The following is a 20,758-nucleotide window of genomic DNA, read 5'->3' on the forward strand; positions in this document are numbered from 1 at the left end:
ATAAATGGCAGAGTTAAACCTTGAACCCAGACATCTCCTGGCTCCTGACCTTACTGCTCTGTAGCCACAGAAAGTGCTGTGGCCGAAGAGTGACCTTACTTCTCCATTCTCCAGAAACGATCCTGCTGAACGTTCGCTTTAAAGTGTCTTATTGTGGGTGACAAATTATTTGGTCACCCTAATATCCCAGCAGATGTGACTTTTGTGAGCTCCTCATAACTTTTAGGAGGAGTGGTGGAAAAGTTCAGACTGTCCTAGAGACACAAGCCCCCAACTCCAGGAAGCAGTTTCCAGCCTCTCCCCACAGAGTGCATGAGCCAGTGAGCCAGGAAAACGTTCTCACTTCAAGCTGTGAAAATGGTCTTATTTTTGTAACCAGTGGTTTACTTCAGTAGTCAGTAAAGGTGTCCGGGGAGAGGAGGGGATGGACCTGATCTGAACCCTATAACTTCTTTCAAATCGTTCAGAAAGAAAGTCTGTGTGAGTGTGTGTGTGTGTATGTGTGTGTGCGTGTGCACGTGCTTATGTACATGGTGGGCAAAGAGAGAGAGACAGAGAGAGATGTTTAAAGCAAATACATCAAGATGATCATGACAACTGAAACTAGTTAAAAAAGAAGTATTTTTCAATGGTTTTGTTGATTTGAATACTTTCAGTATATGAGACAAAAAATAAACAACTGAAAATTGAATGCAGATACAATTACCTGGGGTTGGGCGATGAAGTCACCCATCCTAACGTGGGCAATTAGAAGTTAATAAGACTGCCCTTCATGCTCACAGGCGGGCGGACCTGCCTGCCAGTCACATCTGTAAAGCGTCAGTCGCACACTAGCCGCACAGCGCCCTTTAAGGGTTTGCCTGCATCCTCGACCCCAGCCGGCCTTGTGCACAGCCGACTTCACTCTGCAAGCCTGAATCCAATTCTCCACTTTCTCCACCTGCTGGCCCTGGCATATATAATGTCAGAGCCCATTCTGACTGACTGCAAACCCCATCGCCTACCACCAGTGAGGCTTTCTGATGAGGGCACACTGGGTAACTACTTGGGGAAAACAATGCTAAGTGGTGACACAGAATACAGATCCCGGTGCCGGATAAGTCTAGGAGGAGGTCTAGGTTTGTCACGCTTTGAGAGCAAGTGAGTTCCCAAAGCTTGACTCTGGGGCCCCTGATTTCGGACCTGGTTGAGGCAGATGGAACCTGGGGTGGGAGTCGGAGCTACACAGGATGGTCAGGCAGGTTTGTAGACCCCTCCCCCTCGCCCCGAAATCGTCCTTGCTCACAAGCAGACCTTTTTTTTGGCTGGGGATAGGTGAAAAGCCAAAGAGTTTAGGACCACCATGGGCCCCAGTAGAGGGGTGCAAGGGAGGGGGAGGGGAGGAGGAGTCTGCCTGATTCTAGCTACATGGCATACAGAAACCAGCCTAAATGAAGTGGTTTGCCTTGTTAGCAAAGAGCATTTGGGTTGATTCTTCGGCCCTCCCTCTATTACTCCAACATGAGAGAACAGAACACGGAGTAACACCCAGAGCAGGGAACAGCCAACTTATCTAAATGTTAATGACAATAATGACTGGCCTGGAGAAAATCTTTCAGTTCAACTGAAATATTTCACAAACATCACTGGGAGGATTTGTGTGGGGTTAGCAGTTCTCCTAGCAATCAGGGGCCTTTATCAGGGCTAGCATGACTTCCCAGAAAAGAATTGACACCCTGAGGGCTGACTGGGGATTCAGAAGCATGGGACAATCTGAACATTGTGGCAAAGGAGAGAAAAAAAGGATGTCCTGGGAAGATCATGGTGACAGTGTCTGAGATAGGGGAGGATGGGTAGCTACACATAGTGCTGTGATTAACCCAGACTATGCCCCTGACTTTCAGCAGCCCATTTCCCACTTCCAGAGCAAGGCTCAGTCAGCTGACAAACCACAACTTATTGGGGATGCTTTTACTGACAGGAAAATGGTGAGAGGGCAAAGAAAAGTATGGAGACTGTAGGAAGGGGATGGGTGTACAGTTAGCCAGCCTGGGATTAAGAAAGAATCTGGGGATCTAGCAAGAGAGAAGACTGCAGGAGATCTCTAGAACAAAGTTTCTCAAAGTGTGACACCTGAAGCAGCACCATCAGCATCACCTGGGGACCCTGTGAAATGCATACTCTCAGGTCCTGTACCTGCTGTTTTAGATGCATTTTCTTCTCCCTTATAAATGGAAAACTTGACCTCTTCTACTTTTGTTTTCTTGGCAGGAATGTATTACAGAAGAAGACTAGAATACATTTGCCAGCCACCCCCCATCTAGGTATAGTCAATGACATATGAGGGTGATTTTTTTGTGTGTGTGCCTCTTTTGATTCTTCTTTCTGCTTCAAATGTGGATGTAATGGCTGGAGCCCCACCAGCGACTCTGTGTCCTTGAGAATAAAGGCTACTTACTAAGAACTGTTGAAAGAAAGAGAAAAGTTGGTGCACTTGGTAAATTGGTGAGGCCAAAAACAATCTATGGGCTGTCCAACACTTGGATTTTTTTTTTTAAGTATGAGAATAAACTCTTATATTTTTAAGCCACTATAACTGGGCTTCCATACTACCAGTTAAAGAAAATTCTTAACTCATATAGTCAGGAAGGTCGTGTGGACTGAAAAAAGAGTGGAAGCAAATGAACGTGGTGGTGAACATGCCTGCCATGCTTGGAGAATGGCCTTGAGGTTAGAGCAGCTGGAGAGTGAGGTGTGGGGAACCATGCAGAGGGCGGTGTGGCACAATGAGCCTTCCGGAGCTTGTGGGGATGACAACAGGGGAAACCCGATTTAGAAAGTGGAAGTTTCTCACCATGTTTTTTTTCCATAGGCACCTTAAGCTCAGAGGGCCACAGAGTGAATCTGTCATCCATCATCACCTTCCTTTCCAGATCTGCTGCTCATGCTGTGAAATGGCATGTGGTTCACCCAATGCCACAAACTGGAAGCATAAATGGCTGCCAAGATCCCTGTCCTTGTCTCCAAAGCCCGTAAGTCACCAGATCTCAAAAGTCTCTCCTACAGTCTTCTCCCTCCTTCACTAACTTCTGTTCCCAGCGCCTAGTCCCCACTTCCCGCTTTCCAGTGAAGGTGCTGTGACAGCTGTTTATTTCACATCTTTATTTCCAACCTGGAGGCCTCCTCTCCAGGCCCCATGCTGTAACCAGAGTGATATTTTAAAAGGCAAAATTGATCTCACCAGTTCCTTGCTTAAACCCTTCCATTCCAAAGAATTCCCTGCAGGGATGTTCCATGAAATTCAAATAGATATTGAGAGGGGAAGAAATAAATACTTGCATGTTTTAGAGATTTTAGGAAAATGCTGGAAGTAAACTAAGTTAAACAGCTTTCTTACTGTTTAGCAGGTTTGTAAGCTGATGTGCAACACAGGCCTCCAAAAAATAAAGGTTTTCAAATTTTGTGTCTTTGGAACCTATCCTGCAGGGGCATCTTCTGAGAGTTGGGAATTGCTAAAACAGTATTATAAAAGCCAAGCTCCTTAGCCTGGCCTCTTGGTTAGGCCTCTGCATTCTCACCCCACCATTTGCCAAGCCCCCACCTCTGCTATGAGTGTCATTCTGTGGCCACCTCTAGCCATATCATTGCCCACTCAGCATTCCTGAAAACACCGTTCACCACTGACTTTTTTTTGCAGAGGCGGGGGTGGTGTAATTAGGTTAATTAATTAACTTATTTAATGGACGTACTGGGGATTGAACCCAGGACCTTGTGTATGCTAAGTATGCGCTCTACCACTGAGCTCTACCTTCCCCCCACCATTGACCTTTGATTCTGCTGTCCGTCTCTTTGAAATGTCCTTCCCCATCTCCATATGTTGAAACTCTCCCCTTGAAAGATTGAGCCCAAAAACCATTTCCTCTCTGAAAACATCCTAGATCCATTTCCCACAGTTCAAAGAAGAATTTTTTAACTCCCTCTTGATCCTCAAATTTCTGTGTGTGTCTTTACCAGAGAACTACCACATTATAGAAGAATTAGGTATAGACTAGTACGTTGACTTCTAGGCTGGGGGCATCTTGAAGCTGAGGAATGTGCATTGTCTACCTATCATCCATCTATCCATCTATCTACCTACCTACCTACCTACCTATCTATTTATCTGTCCATCCATTCATCCACCATGATGGATTATACATTGTACTCAGAACAAATGTTGTCAATAATAAAGTGGTGTACATGTTAACCTAGCAAAAAACTATTTATATTACAAATTCAGTTTAGGGTAGAATTATACACAGGAGCAACAGCTCTATAGTAGCATTTCAAATATATCTTTTTCAAGGTATATTGTCTATCAACCTACCTACCCGTAAGGTCTAGTAGGACAGGGACAGCATTCTTTATTTACTTATTTAACAAATATTTCTTTGTGCATCTTCTATATTCCAAGCACTGATCTGGCGGCTACATTAAGAGGTAACAAAATGCAAGCCCTCCTGGAGACTGCGTTCTAGTAATAAGAGAAAACGTGTCACTGAATATGCAGTATGTGAAATAGTGAAAAATTACTATGGGGATAATAAATCAGGGAGGAGGGCAGACAGTTATGGGGAAGATGGAATTTTATACAGGGTGGTTAGAGAAGTCAACTGGGGGACTTCATCTGAGATCTGAAGCCAAGGCAAGAGTAGGTCATATGGAGAGTGGGAAACTCAGAGCCCTGAGGCAGAGGTAGCCCAGGGAATCCAGTGTGGCTGACGCAGATTGCAGAGGGCAAGATGAGGAAGAGACAGGGTGCGGCAAGTGCCAGAGAAGATGCCCTCACAGGTCCTTGGAAGGCATTTGGCTTTTACTCTAAGTGAAATGGACAGACCTTGGAGAAATTTGGGTAGAGGTTTGCCATGATTAAATTTGCATTTAAAGAAATGATTCCATTATGTGGAGAATGCAGAGGGAGGCAGGTGGGAAGAGATCCCAGAGAGCCAGGCTAAGAGAATCGATCAAGGCAAAAGATGAACTGGTTTGGTCCTGTGCTGAAGAGGTGAAGTCGGTGAGGAGCAGATATAGCTGTTGATGGGAAGAGCAGAACTCGCTGATGGAGTGGATGTACAACGTGACAGAAAGAGAAGAATCAAAGATGACTCCAAAGATTTTGCTTGAGCTATTGGAAGGATAGAATTGAAATTTTTCTAAGGGGGGACAGACAGGAATGAGCCTGATTATGAGGTGGTGGGGATTAGAAGTTCAATGTTGGAAACCTTAATTTTGAGATGCCTGTCAGCCAGCCAAGAGGTGATGTCAAATAAGCAGTTTGATGCACAAGTCTGGAGTTCAGAGGACAAACCTGACCTAGACATCTAAAGCCATGAAGTGCTACACATACATTTAAAACCACGTAACTGGATGACATCAGCTACGGGTAACCACGGATCGAAAGTAGAAGAAATCAGAGAAAGGAGCCCTAAAACATTACAACTTTCAGAGCTCCAGGGCATAATGATGAACCAGCAAAGAAGGAAGCAAGTGGAGAGGAGAAGAAAGAATGGTATTCTAAGACTAGGTGAAGGGAATATTCCAAGGAATAGAGAGTATTGATCTGTGTTAAATTTTGCTGATAGATCAGGTGAGGTTAGAACCTAGGATTGACTTCTTGGTTTATCCACATGCAGTTACTGGCGACACTGGTAGGACCTATTTTGCAGAGATGGAGACAGACTTCTGATTGAAATTGGTCAAGAGAGACCGAGAACACAGGAAATGGTGACCACATTTTAATCCTGTTTTTCCTTGGAGTTATGTTGTATACAGTGAAATTCATGGACTGTGTGTTATGTGTGACCCATGAATTCATCCTAGAGGCAAGGGGCTCATCTCTAAGATATATTCCTCTCCATCATTTTCTGAAGGATAAAACAATCCAAAATTTTAAAATAATATTTTCTCCCCATTTCCATATTCATTCATTTGGTGCTCATTATGTTTTGAACACAACCTTATAAAGAAAGTACTATTTGCATCCTCATTCTTTAGATGAGAAAACTAAGGCACTAAGGGCTTAGGTGATTTGCCCAAGGTCACATGACTAAGAAGTATCACTGCCTTCTAAGGGCAGCATGAGCAGTTAGAGAAACTCAGGGTTTCTGTTTCTCGGTCCCTTGGGGCTGCGGCTTTATCTTTGCCAGCTTTCCTCTGATAGTGGGTTCAGGAGTGGGATAGCTTTCTTTAGAAATCAAGAGATTTCTCTGGGCAGATTCCTGCAGAGACGAAAATTTTGGCTATTGCTGCAAAGTAAAGAATACGGCACGTGTTCCTACGCCTGCCATGCTCCTGGGTTTCCTGCAGGTTAGCAAATAATTTTTTTTTCTCAGTCTTTCATCGGCCCACTTATTTTTAAAATCTGGAAAAGAAAGCTTTTTTTAGGCACAGAAAAGTGGTATCTCTTTTATAAAGATTCTGTGTGTATACATAATGCTTCATGGTAAAGTAAATAAAGTAGCAATGGAAAGACTATTGAGGGAATGCAAAATATTTTGACCTTCAAATTTGAATTGAACATTTTCTGTCCCAGGAGATAATTTTTCTCTCCTTCTTGATTTGCTATTATTAAACATTGTGCTGCATGTTATTTGCCTTTACACCAGCTCCGTGTCATTATGTGATAGTAAATAATAAAATAGACATTACCTCAGACATATTCTGGTCACACAGAATGGGATAAAACCTGTAGTCAGGCAACCGAGATTTAAGTTCTAGCTCAACCTTCGCTCCTGTGTCTCAGTGGCTTTTCCTTGGCCTATTATAATGAGCTACTCACACAAAGTCAAATAAGAAAAAAGAAGGGAGTCTGTGCTATTCAGCCTCCTTAGTGATCATTCCTTTTTCCCAGCTCCTGCCCCTTCTTTTTCTGAGATACTGAAATAGCCTCTGAACTATTTTTGTCTCTTCCATTCTTGCCCTCCTTCAATCCGTTTTCCACACTATAGCCCAAGCGACTTTACAAAACACAAAACGTGAGCATGTCACTCTTCTGATCTAAAGATTTTAAAGGTAGTTCTCCATTGCATGTAAAGGACAATTTGTTTAAACTATTCATATCCCCACGCCTGCTAATGGTGTACCATTCTCTCCACCTTCTCTTTGGGACTCTGCCTACACTGGCCACGCTGCTTATTCTGACGTCTCATGATACTCCATCTGCCTGGGAAGCTCCTGGACCCAGCCCCTCATCCATTAATTAGTTCCTATCCATTTTTTTTCAGAACTCAAATCAAATTGACTTCCATACAGTAATCTCTTGTGCCTCCATAAATAATTCCAGGGTAGTTCCAGTCACTCTATTTTATGCTCTCATAGACCCTGCACTTCGTGGTAGCCCTTACAAAAACTGAAATTACCTATTTGTTATATGATAATTTACCTGATGACTATAATGTCTGTTAGAAATCAATCTGTAAAAGTAAACATCTGTCCTTCTTTATCACTTAGCTCCATGCCTGGTATTCAGTTGGCCCTCAAGAAATACTTGTTGAATGAATGAATTCAAGACTCACCATACACATCTGTGAAATGGGAAGTGATTTCTACTTTTCTGTCTTGCAAGGGTCTTGTGGCACCCAGACATGCCAAATACCCTTTTGAAGCATAAGCTCAGCTCATAATGATGCCTCCTTTGAATCTGGAAATTATCCCCCTTGTATCTGGATGGAATAGGTTTTCACAGACGTACATTTTCAGTAGCCACTTATGTACTCAGATCACAGATGGGTGGACCTCAAACTGGGCCAATCAGGAGCTGTTCATCAGTTTGAAATTAAGCCTCAGAGATGCCAGTTTATTCTAGACTTATCTCTGAATTGAGAGATACATATTTAAAAAAAAACTCACAAGCAACAACAGAAGCAGCAATAAAAACCAAAACTAAAAGTAGAGAGGCAGAGAAGTGGACATTTTCCAGAATTTGAAGCAAGAAGCAGAGAAAGTTGATATGCAGAAAAATAAAACAATGGCACGGATGTGCAGAGAGAAGCTGAGACAGAATGAGAGAGAAAAGTCCCTGGATTCCTCCTGACTTTCCCCTCTTCCAGTTCTGCTTCCTTTGTGCAGCTTGGCTGCCTGCCTGCCCTTGAGCTGCTTCCACGAGATAGCTCTGTATCCTTTACAATAAGTTCTCCCCTTCCCTATGGCTCCTCTGTGTCTATTGTTTGCAGTGAAAGGATTCTAACTAAAAGAATATTTAAAAATACTGATAGAACATAGTAGGGACTCCATAAATAGCAAGTGATATATTTATGCTTACCTTAAATGCCACTGCTCAAATGACACTTGTACTGGTGGCATTCAATGAATATCTCCTACTTGACTGGTATAAGGGCTTTTTGATACAATATCTCAAATTTTTGCAAATTATTGTAAAGTGGACTGCTGGATGCTTTGTATATTACATTGGAATTTGTTCTGTATGTACCAGTATCCTTCATCATAGCTAAACATAGCAATGAGAAAGCCTCTGCCATTATTTTTTAATACTGGCACCTCAGACAGTTCCTCATATCTTACTATGTATAAGGTACCTGTTTGTTGAATGAATGATTGATTGTCTTGTGTAAGTTTCTAAATCTCTCTGAGCTGTTATTTCCTTATGTTTAAGTATGAATTTGTACCTGCTACACAAAATTGGATTGAAAAATCAGGTGACAGATGTGAAAGTCATCTGAAAACAATGATATAAGGTATCAGTTGCTATTAACACTCTTAGTACATTTGCAGGGAGGAACTTTACAGTAGAGAAACTCAACAAATACTATTTCAACCAGGTGATCAAATTTAACACCAACAGCAATGTCCTATTGATAGTACGTACTCTGTGTATCATGTGAGGTAATAAGAAGGACATTTACCTCTTTGTCCTTCTGACCAAAAACCCGTAACTCCAGTCTAATCTTGAGAAAACATCAGACAAATCGGAACTGAGGGACATTCTACAAAATATCTTACCAGAACTCCTCAAAGCTATCAAAGTTTCCCAAGTTTGAGAAACTGTCATGGCCAAGAGGACCCTAAAAAGACATGATGAGTAAACATTATGCATCCTAGACGGCATTCTGGAATAGAGAAAGGATCATGGGTAAGAAACAAATACGAAAAACAGAGAACCTATACTAAGTCAATCTGAATAAAAGAAGGATTTCAGCTAATAATAATCTGTCAATACTGGTTCATTAATTGTGACAAACACAGCACACTAAAAATAAGGTTTTAATAGTAGGGTTATTAGGGGTGGAGTATATAGGAACTCTCTGTACTGTCTTTGTAATTTTTCTGTAAATCTAAAACTATTATAAAATAACAAAGTTTATTTTACAAATATACAAATGTGGTTCCATTTACATAAATTCTGTCATTGTTTATATATGCATAGATATCTTAAAGGATATTCTTGAAAATATTGGCAATGATATGACTTAGGAAAGAATTTTCTATAAATTATTTGTAGTCTGTTTTGATTATTTTTAAATGTTATTAAAACATTTATTATTGTATTAAAAACTATCCTATCTATCTATCTATTTATCTATCTTTCTATCTAATTCTTGGAGACATCCTGCCACTTTATTCCTAAAGTATATTTTTCTATATTATTTAAAAAAGAATCAGTCCCTTTTGTCCTTGCAGAAAGATATACTGGCATCTCTGGCAAGCAACAAATTTTTTGTCTGCTAATATGCCCCAGCTTTAATTTTTTTCAGTCCATCAGGAGAGCTTCTAACAGTTTGAGAGAGCTAATCAAAGTAATTGTTGAGTCTTGATGACCAGAGCTTCACATGCCAAGCATTTGCTCCCAAACTGGATTATTTAGAGTCCAGTGAAGCTGGGAATAAATATATAAAGCTAAGTAATTTGGGGAGATTGAAGAATTTTCAGAAAATGCCTTTCACTTGGAAGCATGAAATTACATGCACTACAGTGGAATGAAATCAAATCAATCAGCAGCTTGGAATCTCCCGGGCTCCACAATCAGCGGGAGTTCAGGAGCCTCTCACTGGGAAAGGAGCTGAGATTTGGTAGAAAAGCTCCTGGCACTGGAACACAAAGAATCCCTTGTCCTCTGGGAGATCCCGCTTTGGCAGCTGCTGAGAGGTGTGGACAGGAGAATACAGGTTAAGCAGAGGAAAGGCAGAGAAGCTGGAGTGACTTGCCCTAATGCCCAGTTCTCCAACCTCCACTTCCCTGACAGAATCATTCCATGACTCCTCATTTCCTCCTGGGTAAAGTCCAGACTCTGAGTGAAATACAATATTCTTGAGCATCTCATGCTTACCTCCCTCTTGGGCCTATTTTCATCACTTCCCCCATTAAACCAACATTCAATCTTACCACCTGCATATGTCTTCTTGTGACTTTCTGAATGACCAAGCTCTCCTGGGCCTCTGCCTTTGCACTGGCTTGCCCAGAACACCCAGAATGTTCATCCCCTGCCTCATCACCTGGCAGACTCTGAGATTTCACCTCCTCCAAAGCAATCCTCCCAATGCCTTCGTTCTAAGATAGGTGCCCAGGTCTGTGTTCCCACAACACATTGCACCAGATCTACCTGGTGCACACAGCACACACCACATCAGGTTTCTTGGGCTCTTTCCCCAGGACTGTGGACCTTTTGAAAATAAAGCCTCTCCCTTCTGACAGAGTATCCTGAGCATATAACAAACTCCAGCACTGACCAGGTGATCCAAAGCTGCCTGTGGAATGATAGACAAATGAATGTGGCAGTTTATAGAAAAATGTTAGAATTTGGAACGTGCTACTTAGTTTAGGGAAAAAAAAAAGCACTAGATGAGGATTTCAAACGTTCAGGAAACTTTTCTGAAAGGCATCTACAAAAGCACTGAACACTGCAACCTGAAATGAATATAAAACCTAACCTGAAAGGAAAAACAAGAGATGATTCTTAAAATGAACCTATTACCAATGCCAGCTTTTCTAATATTTTTTCTTATGATTTGCAAATAATGTTCCCAATGCATCAGGAAGAAATGGAGGCAGAGGACATTCACAAACACCGTAAATCAGCTCAGTCTCCCATAATCAGGTGGTTATCTGTCTGAGAGAATGACTTCTGGAGTGATTCAGTAATTAGGGAGCTAATGGAAAATTACCAACCAACAAAATCTATGACCGTTCCGAGGACAATGGAATCACAGGCTGACAATACCCCAGGTTTATTAAGAATAAATCATGCCCGAACATTTTGATAGCTTTTTTGATAGTGGCTGCCCGAGTCCTGCCACACTTGCTCCATTGGCTCTGCATTGCCTTCTAAATCAATTTAAAATGCCTTCTTTTGAGTTGACCTTCAAGGCTCTCCAATACTTGGTCTATTACTTTCCTTTTCTCTCCTTTCTCCCTAATTCTCCCCTGTGGGTTCCCTTCCTTTTGGCGATCCCTCCTGCCTTTGTCTTTGATCATCTGCTGGGACTTTGGGTAGACTCTCATATAACTGTGTCTTCACACCTGTTACTTGATCTATGCAAAAAAAAAAAAAAAAAAAAAAAGCCTGTTCCTACTCTAGGCTACCTACTGAAGTGCTGTCTACACACCCTTCAACGCCTACCTCTGATGACACCATCTTTGGGAACCAACCCTGTGCTGGCCAGTTTTCGACATCAGAGTCGTAATCTCTCACAACTTGATGTTCCCTCCCATACACATCTATTGCTAACCTATAACGTAATTTATTTTTACTTGTATTGTTTGTTACCTATACCTGTGAGTTAATTTCTTTTTTGTTATATTCACTGTTTGTTTTATTTTTTATATTTGACACGTAAGTTATATCATAAAAATGTTTGATATTTCTCTGACTTGTTTCACTAAGCATAATACCTTCCAGGTCCGTTCATGTTTTAACAAATGGCAAAGTTTCACTATTTTTAATGGCTGAATAGTATTCTGTTGCTTGTGTGTGTGTGTGTGTGTGTGTGTGTGTGTGTGTGTGTGTGTGTGTGTGTGTGTGTGTGTTCTCACACAAACATCTTCTTCATTCGTTCATCTGTTGATATACACTTAGGTTGCTTTCATATTTTGGCTGTTTGTAAATACTGCCGCTGTGAACCTTGAGGCACATGGGTCTTTTCATATTAGTGTTTTTGTTTTCTTCAGATACAGACCCAGGAGTGGAATTGCTGAATGAAATGGTAGTTTTATTTCTAGCTTTTTGAGTAACCTCCATACTACTTTCCACAATGGCTATACCAAAATATACAAGGGTTTGCTTTATTCCATATTTTGCCAACATTTGTTATTTGTGGTCTTTTTGATGATGGCCATTATGAAAGGTGCAAGGTGATATCTCATTGCTGTATTGATTTGCATTTCCCTGATGATTAGTGATGTTGAGCATCTTTTCATGTGCTTGTTGGTCATCTGTACATCTCTGAAAAAATGTCTATTCAGTTCTGCCTATTAAATTTTTTTATTGAAATATAGTCAATTTACAATGTTGTGTTAATTTCTGGTGTATAGCATAGTGATTCAGTTATTCATACATATATATATATATATATGTTTCTTTTAATATTCTTTCTCATTATAGGCTATTATGAGATATTGAATATAGTTTCATGTGCTATACAGTATAAATATGTTGCTTAACTATCTTATGTATAGTAGTCAGTAAATCCCAAACTCCCAATTTATCCCTCTACTCTCCTCTTTCTCCCCTAGTAACCATAAGTCTGTTTTCTATGTCTGACTTTTTTCCTATTTTGTAAATAAGTTCATTTGCATCATTTTTTTTAGATTCCACATTTAAGTGATCATATGGTATTTTCTGTTTTATTCTGGCTTACTTTATTTAACATGACAATCTCCAGTTTCATTCACATTGCTGCAAATGGCATTATTTTATTTTTTATGGTTCAGTAGTATTCCATTGTATAAATATACCACATCTTCTTTATCCAATCATGTGTCCATGAACATTTAGATTGCTTCCCTGTCTTAACTATTGTAAATAGTGTTGCCATTAACATTGTGGGTGTGTATATTTTCTTGAATTAGAATTTCCTCTGGATTTATGCCCAGGAGTGGGATTGCTGGATCATAGGATAAGTCTATGTTTAGTTTTTTAAGGCATCTCCATACTGTTTTTCCATAATGGTTGCACCAAACTACATTCCCATCACCAGTGTAGGAGAGTCCCTTTTCTCCACAGCCTCTCCAGCATTTATTGTTTGTGGACTTTTTAATGATGGCCATTCTGACTAGTGTGAAGTGATACCTCATTTTAGTTTTGCTTTGCATTTCCCTGATAATTTGCAATACTGAGCATTTTTTTCATGTGCCTATTGGCCATTTGTATATCTTCATGCACTTGGGCTTGGCTATTTTTAAATTTTTTTAATAAGAAGTTGTATGAACTATTGATGTATGTTGAATATTAACCCCTTATCAGTAATATTGTTTGTAAATAATTTCTCTCATTCAGTATGCTGTCTTTTTGCTTTGTTGATGGTTTCCTTCATTGTGCAAAAGCTTTTAAGTTTAGTTAGATCCCATTTGTTTATTTTTGTTTTTGTTACATTTGCCTTAGGAGAAAGATCCAAAAAATATTGATACAATTTATGTCAGAGTGTTCTGCCTATCTTTTCTGGGAGTTTTATGATTTCCAGCCTTGCATTTAGTTAGTTAACTCATTTTGAATTCATTTTTGTAAATGGTGTGAGAAAATGTTCTGATTTTATTCTTTCACATTACAGCTGTCCAGCTTTCCCAACACCACTTACTGAAGAGACTATCTTTTCTCTATTGTATAGTCTTGCTTCCTTTGCTGTAGATTAATTGACAATAAGTGCATGGGTTTATTTCTGAGCTCTCTATTCTATTTCATTGATCTGTGTCTGTATCTGTGCCAATACCATATTGCTTTGATTACTGTAGCTTTGCAGTGTAGTGTGAAGTCAGGGAGCACGATGCCTCCACCTCTGTTCTTTCTCAAGACCATTTTGGCTATTGAGAGTCCTTTATGTGTCCATACAAATTTTGAAATTATTTGTATCAATTCTGTGAAAAATGCAAATGGTATTTTATAAGGGGTTGAACTGCATCTGTGGATTGCCTTGAGTAGTATGCTCATTTTAACAATATTAATTTTTTCAATACACGAACACAGTATATTGGTATATCTCTCCAACTGTGTCATTTCCAATTTTTTTCATCAGTGTCTTATAGTTTATTGAGTACAGGTTTTTTACCTCTTTGTATAGGTTTATTTCTAGGTAATTTATTCTTTTTTGCTGTGATTACAAAGAGGATTGTTTCCTTAATTTATTTTTCTGATAATTTGTTGTTAGTGTGTAGAAATGCAACAGATTTCCCTATATTAATTTTGTATACTGCAATTTTACCAAATTCATTAGTGAGTTCTAGTAGTTTTTTGGTGGAATTTTTAGGATTTTCTATGGATAGTATCATGTCACCTGCAAACAATGACAGTTTTCTTCCTTTCCAATTTGGATTCCTTTTATCCTTTTAGAGAGCTCAGAAATAAACCCGTGCACTCGTTGTCAATTAATCTACAGCAAAGGAAGCAAGACTATACAATAGAGAAAAGACAGTCTCTTTAATAAGTGGTGTTGGGAAAGCTGGACAGCTGTATATAAACGCATCCTTATCTTATTCCTGATCTTAGAGGAAATGCTTTCTGCATTTCACCACTGAGTATAATGTTAGCTGTGGGTTTGTTACATGTGGACTTTATCATGTTGAGATATGTTCCCTCTATGTTCACTTTCTGGACAGTTTTTATCATAAATGGGTGTTGAATTTTGTCAAATGCTTTTTCTACTTCTGTTTAAAAGATTATACAGTTTTTATTCTTCAACTTGTTAATGTGACATGTTACTCTGATTGACTTGTGGATATTAAGATATCCTTGCATCCCTGGGAAGAATCTCACTTGATTATGGTGTATGATCCTTTTAATATATTGTTGGATTTGGTTTGCAATATTTTCTTGAGGATTTTTTCATCTGTGTTCATCAGTGATGTTGGCCTGTAATTTTATATTATTGTGATATCTTTGGTTTTGGTATGACAGGTGAAGCTGGCCTCATAGGATGAGTTTGGAAGCATTCCTTTATCTGCCATTTTTTGGAATAATTTGAAAAGGATAGGTTTTTAACTCCTCTCTAAATGTTTGGCAAGACTTACCTATGGAGCCATCTGGTCTTCAACTTTTTTGGGGGGAGTTTATCTTTTAATTAGTTCATTTTTTCTTGATTCAATTTCAATATTGGTATTTGGTCTGTTTGTATTTTCTGTTCTTTCCTGATTCACTCTTCGTAGATTGTACATCACTAGGAATCTGTCCAGTCCTCCTAGAGTGTCCATTTTATTGGCATATAGTTGCTCACCATAGTCTTTTATGATCTTTTGTGTTTCTGTGGTGTGAGTTGTAGCCCCTCCTTTTTCATTTCTAATTTTACTGATTTAAGCCCTCTCTTTTTTCCTTGATGAGTATGGCGAAAGGCTTATCAATTTTGTTTATCTTCCAAAAGAAGCAGCTCTTAGTTTCAGTAATCTTTTCTAGTGTTTCTTTACTCTCAATTTCATTTGTTTCTGCTCTGATATTTATGATATCCCTCCTTCTACTGACTTTGGGTTTTGCTTGTCCTCCTCTTTTAGGCTCCTTACATATAAAGTTAGGTTGGTTTTTGGAGATTTTTCTTCTTTCTTGAGGTAAGCTCATATCACTAAAGACTGCCTTCTGAGAGGGAGCTGCTTCTGCTGCATCCCATAGATTTTGAATCAGTGTGTTTTTATTTTTATTTGTCCCCAGGTATTTACTTCTTTGATTTCTTCAGTGAACCCCTGGTTGTTTAGTAGCATATTGTTTAGCCTCTATGTTTTTGTGTTTTTTGTAGTTTTTGTTTTCTTGCAGCTGATTTCTAGGCTCATTGTGGTGTGGCTAGAAGAGATGCTCGATATGATTTTAATTTTTAAAATTTACTGAGGCTTGTTTTGTGGACTAGCATATGACCTATCCTGGAGAATGTTCCATGTATACTAGAAAAGAATGTGTATTCTGCTGCTTTGGGATGGAATAATTCCAACTATTTTAATATGTCATTTATGGCCAATATTTCCTTATTCATACTCCATCTGAATGATCTGTCTGTTTATGTAAGTGAGGGGTTAAAGGTTTCTATTATAACTGTGTTACTCTCAATTTCTCCCTTTATGTGAATATTTGTTATCTATTCAGGTGGTCCTATGGTTGCACATGTATTTACAACTGATATATCTTCTTTTTGGGTTGTTAATTTGATCACTATGTAATGTCCTTCTCTGTCTCTTTTTGTTTTGAAGTCTGTTTTGCATGATATAAGTATTATTACCCCATCTTTCTTTTGATGTTCATTTGCATGGGATAATCTTTTTCCAACCCCTCAGTTTCAGTCTATGTGTGTCTTTAGATCTAAAGTGAGTCTCTGATAGGCAATATATATATATGGGTCTTGTTTTTTTCTATCCATTCAGCCACTCTATTTCTTTTTCTACTTTGATTGGAGCATTTAGTCCATTTACATTTAAAGTACAAAACAAAATGACAGCCAACAGAATAGGAGAAAACATCTGCAAATGATGCAACTAGCAAAGGTTTAATTTCCAGAATATGCAAACAGCTCATAAAATTTAATAACAAAAAAAAAAACAACCCAATCCAAAAATGGGCAGAAGACATAAACAAGCAATTCTCCAATGAAGACATACAAATGGCCAATGTGCACATGAAAAAATGCTCAACATTGGTAATTATCAGAGAAATGCAAAGCAAAATTACAACAAGGTATCACCTCACACTGGTCAGAATGGCCATCATTAAAATATTCACAAATGATAACTGCTGGAGAGGGTGTGGAGAAAAGGGACCCTCCTACACTGCTGGTGGGAATGTAGTTTGGTGCAACCATTATGGAAAACAGTATGGAGATTCCTCAACAAAACTAAAATAGACTTACCCTATGATCCAGCAATCCCACTCCTGGGCATTTATCTAGAGGGAATTCTAATTCAAAAAGATACACGCACTCCAATGTTCATAGCAGCACTACATACAATAGCTAAGACATGTAAACAACTTAAATGTCCATCAACAGATGACTGAATAAAGAAGCTGTGATATATTTATATAATGGATTACTACTCAGCCATAAAAAATAATAAAATAATGCCACTTGCAGCAACATGGATGGACCTAGAGATCGTCATTCTAAGTGAAGCTAGAAAGAGACAGAAAAATACCATATATCACTCATATGTGGAATCTAAAAAGAGAAAAAAGAGAACACTAATGAACTCATCTACAAAACAGAAACAGACTCACAGACACAATAAACAATCTTATGGTTTCTGGGGGGAAGGGGGTGGGGAAGGGATAAATTTGAGAGTCTGAGGTTTGCAAATGTTAGCCACTATATGTAAAAACAGATTTTAAAAATTTCTTCTGTATAGCACAGGGAACTATATTCAATATCTTGTAATAGCCTATAATGAAAAAGAATATGAAAACAAACATATGTTTGTATATGCATGACTGGGACATTATTCTGTACACCAGAAACTGACATATTGTAACTGGCTATACTTCAATAAAAAAAAATACATAAATAAATAAAATGATTACTGATATGTACATAAGTATTGCCATTTTAAATTGTGTTGTGGTTGCTTTTGTAGTTCACTTTTTGTTCCTTTCTTCATTTGTTCTCTTCCCTTTTGATTTGATGACTATCTTTAGTATTAGGTTGTGATTCTTTTCTGGATTTTTGTGTGAAACTATTACAGTTTTTTTTTTAATTTGTGGTTACCAAGAAGCTTAAATTTATTAATCTACATATAAACATGGATATTTTAAGCTGCTGATCTCTTAATTTCAAATGCATTTTAACAATCCTACATTTTTACTCAGTTCCTCATATGATTACTGATTTTGACATCATATTTTACATGTTTTTAAATCCCTTAACTGTTTATTATTTTTCTATATATTTGCCTTTACTTATGAGCTTTTTCCTTTGTAATTTTCATGTTTCTATTTGTAGCCTTTTCTGCGGAGTCCCTTGAACATTTCTTGTAAAGTGGCTTTGTGGTACTGATTTAACTTGTCTGAAAAACATTTATCTCTCGATCAAATCTGAGTAAGAACCTTGCTGAGTATTCTTGGTTGTAGGTTTTTCCTTCTCCTCGTGTTAAACATCCTGCGCTACTCCCTTCCAGGCTGCGGCATTCCCACTAAGGCAAATGACAGCCTCATTGGAGTTCCCTTGTATGTAACTTGTTGCTTGTCCCTTGCTGCTTTCAATATTCTCTCTTTATCTTTAATCATTGCCATTTTAGTTACAGTGTGTCTTGGTGTGGTCTTCTTTGGTTTGATGCTGTCTGAGACTTGCTGTACTTCCTGGACTTGGCTGTCTGTTTCTTTTCCCAGGTAAGTGAAGTTTTCATATCTTCAAATATGTTTCTTCCCCTTTTTGTCTTCCTTTTCCTCCTGGGACCTATATAATGTGAATATTAGTACACTCGATGTTGTCCTAGGGGTCTCTTAAACTGTCCTCATTATTCTTTTTTTTTCTTTTTTCTGTTCATCTTCAGTGATTTTCACTACTCTGTCTTCCAGCTCATTGGTCTGTTGCTCTGTATAATTTGTTCTACTGTTGATTTCCTCTAGGATATTTTTCATTTCAGTTACTATATTCATCTCTGTTTGGTTTGCCTTTATTTTCTAACTCTGTTAAAAACTTCTAACTTGTCATTGCTCATCCATTCTTACTCCTAGCTCTTTGATCATCTCTACAATTATTACCTTGAACACTTTCTCAGGTAGACTGGCTATCTGCACTCCATTTAGTTCTTTTTCTGGGGTTTTGTCTTGTTCCTTCATTTGTAACACGTTCCTTTGACTCCTCATTTTGCCTAGTGTGCTGTTTTTATTTCTGTGTATATGGTAGTTTGGTTATGTTTCCTGACCTTGGAGAACTGGCCTTTTTTTGTAGGAGACATCCTATGTGTCTTAGCACTCTGGTCACTAGAGCTGTTTGCTCCAGCGGTGCCCTGTGTGGGCTGCTTGGGTCCTTCTGTTGTGGTGGTGCTGTGGGCAGTCTGGTAGGCTTGGCTGGCTGCTGTCCAGCTTGTTGCCAAGCCCAGTCTTCTGTGGATGTCGGCAGTCACTGTTTGTGCCAGGTCACGAGGCTGCTTGTTGAAGAACTTCGGGGGACTATGGGGCTATTGCTGCCTCACTGGTGGTTTGAGTTGGGGTCCAGGAGATCCCCAGTCTGGTGCTCACCCACCAGTGCAGGGTCCAAGGATCCCAGAGTTGGCATCAGTTGGTGTTTCTGTCTGGCTCCTGACATAGCTGGTTCTGCTGTCCAGAGCGTCCCCACTCTGCTGGTGGATGGAGCCAGGACCCAGAAGGTCCCGGCACTGGTGCTAGACTTCTGGTGAGTGGGCTACATCTGCAGGCTGCAGGGCTGTGCTTTCCCTGGGGCTGTACCTGATCCTTGGTAAGCAGTGTTGGAACCCAGTGTCTCTGGCTGCAGGGCCCTAAGGGTCTCAGATCGAGTGCTTGTGCATTGGTGTGTGGAGCCTGCTCCTGGGCCCTCTGGTGTGCAGGGCCACATCCAGGGGTAGCTGTGAGCTCAGGAGGGTCTTAAAGCAGCTTGTATGCTGGTGGGTGGTGCTGTGTTATTGCCCATTTAGTTGCTTGGCCTGAGGTATCCCAGTACTGCTTTCTATTGGCTGATGGGCATGGCTAGGACTGGGTCCTGAGGCTAATCAGGCAGAGGGAGGATGCCAAAATGATGTTTGTCAGCAGTAGGGTCCACATGGTAGAATGAGCTCCCCAAAATGGCTGCTGCCATTGTCTGTGTCTGCAGGGCTAACTCCAGATGATTCCTGCCTCTCTAGGAGACTCTCCCAGATTAGCAAGTAGGTCTGACCCTGTCTCCTTTCAAATTACTGCTGCCCTGGGTCCTGGATCATGTGAGATATGTGTGCACCCTTTAAGAGTAAAGTCACTATTTCCCACAGACTTCTGGGTCTTCTGGAAGTAAATGCCACTGGCCTTCAAAGCCAAAAGTTCTAAGGGTTCATCTTCCAGATGTAAGGGCCCCCAGGTTTGGGAGCCTGATGTGTGGTTCAGACCCCTTGCTCCTTGGGGGGAAACTCTCAATTGTAATTATTCTCCTGTCTGTGGGTCACTCACCTGGGCATGTGGGTCTTTATACCACAGCTCTGTCCCTCCTGCCCACCTTGCTGTGGTTCCTTCTTATATTTTCAGTTGTGCAAGAACTTTTCCATAAGTTTCCAGTCTTTTCACCCATAGGTGTTCAATAAATAGTTGTAATTTTGGTGTGCCTTTGAGAGGAGGTGAGCTCATAGTTATTCCATCCATCATTTTGACTTCATACTTAGTTCTTTTTTTTTTTTTTTTAGAATTGTCCAGCTGTTTTCCAGAGTGATAGTAGTCTTCCATTTGTAACACTGATATATGAGTGATTCAGTATGCGTCTGTTTGTCCGTATATCTATCATCATGCATCCATCATGAAACACCTAGAACGACTTTAAAAGCTGACAAATCCTTTTTGTTTTCCTGTCTCTGAGAGGGTCTTAACTTCCTGTTCTTCCTGATGGATGTTTTTGAAGGGTATAGGATTTGGGATTGGCATTTATTTTCTTTGAGCACTAGAAAAACACTGTACCAGCTCTTTCTAGCCTCT

The sequence above is a fragment of the Camelus bactrianus genome, chromosome 10, assembly GCF_048773025.1.
Source record: "Camelus bactrianus isolate YW-2024 breed Bactrian camel chromosome 10, ASM4877302v1, whole genome shotgun sequence".
In the NCBI taxonomy this organism is placed as follows: domain Eukaryota; kingdom Metazoa; phylum Chordata; class Mammalia; order Artiodactyla; family Camelidae; genus Camelus; species Camelus bactrianus.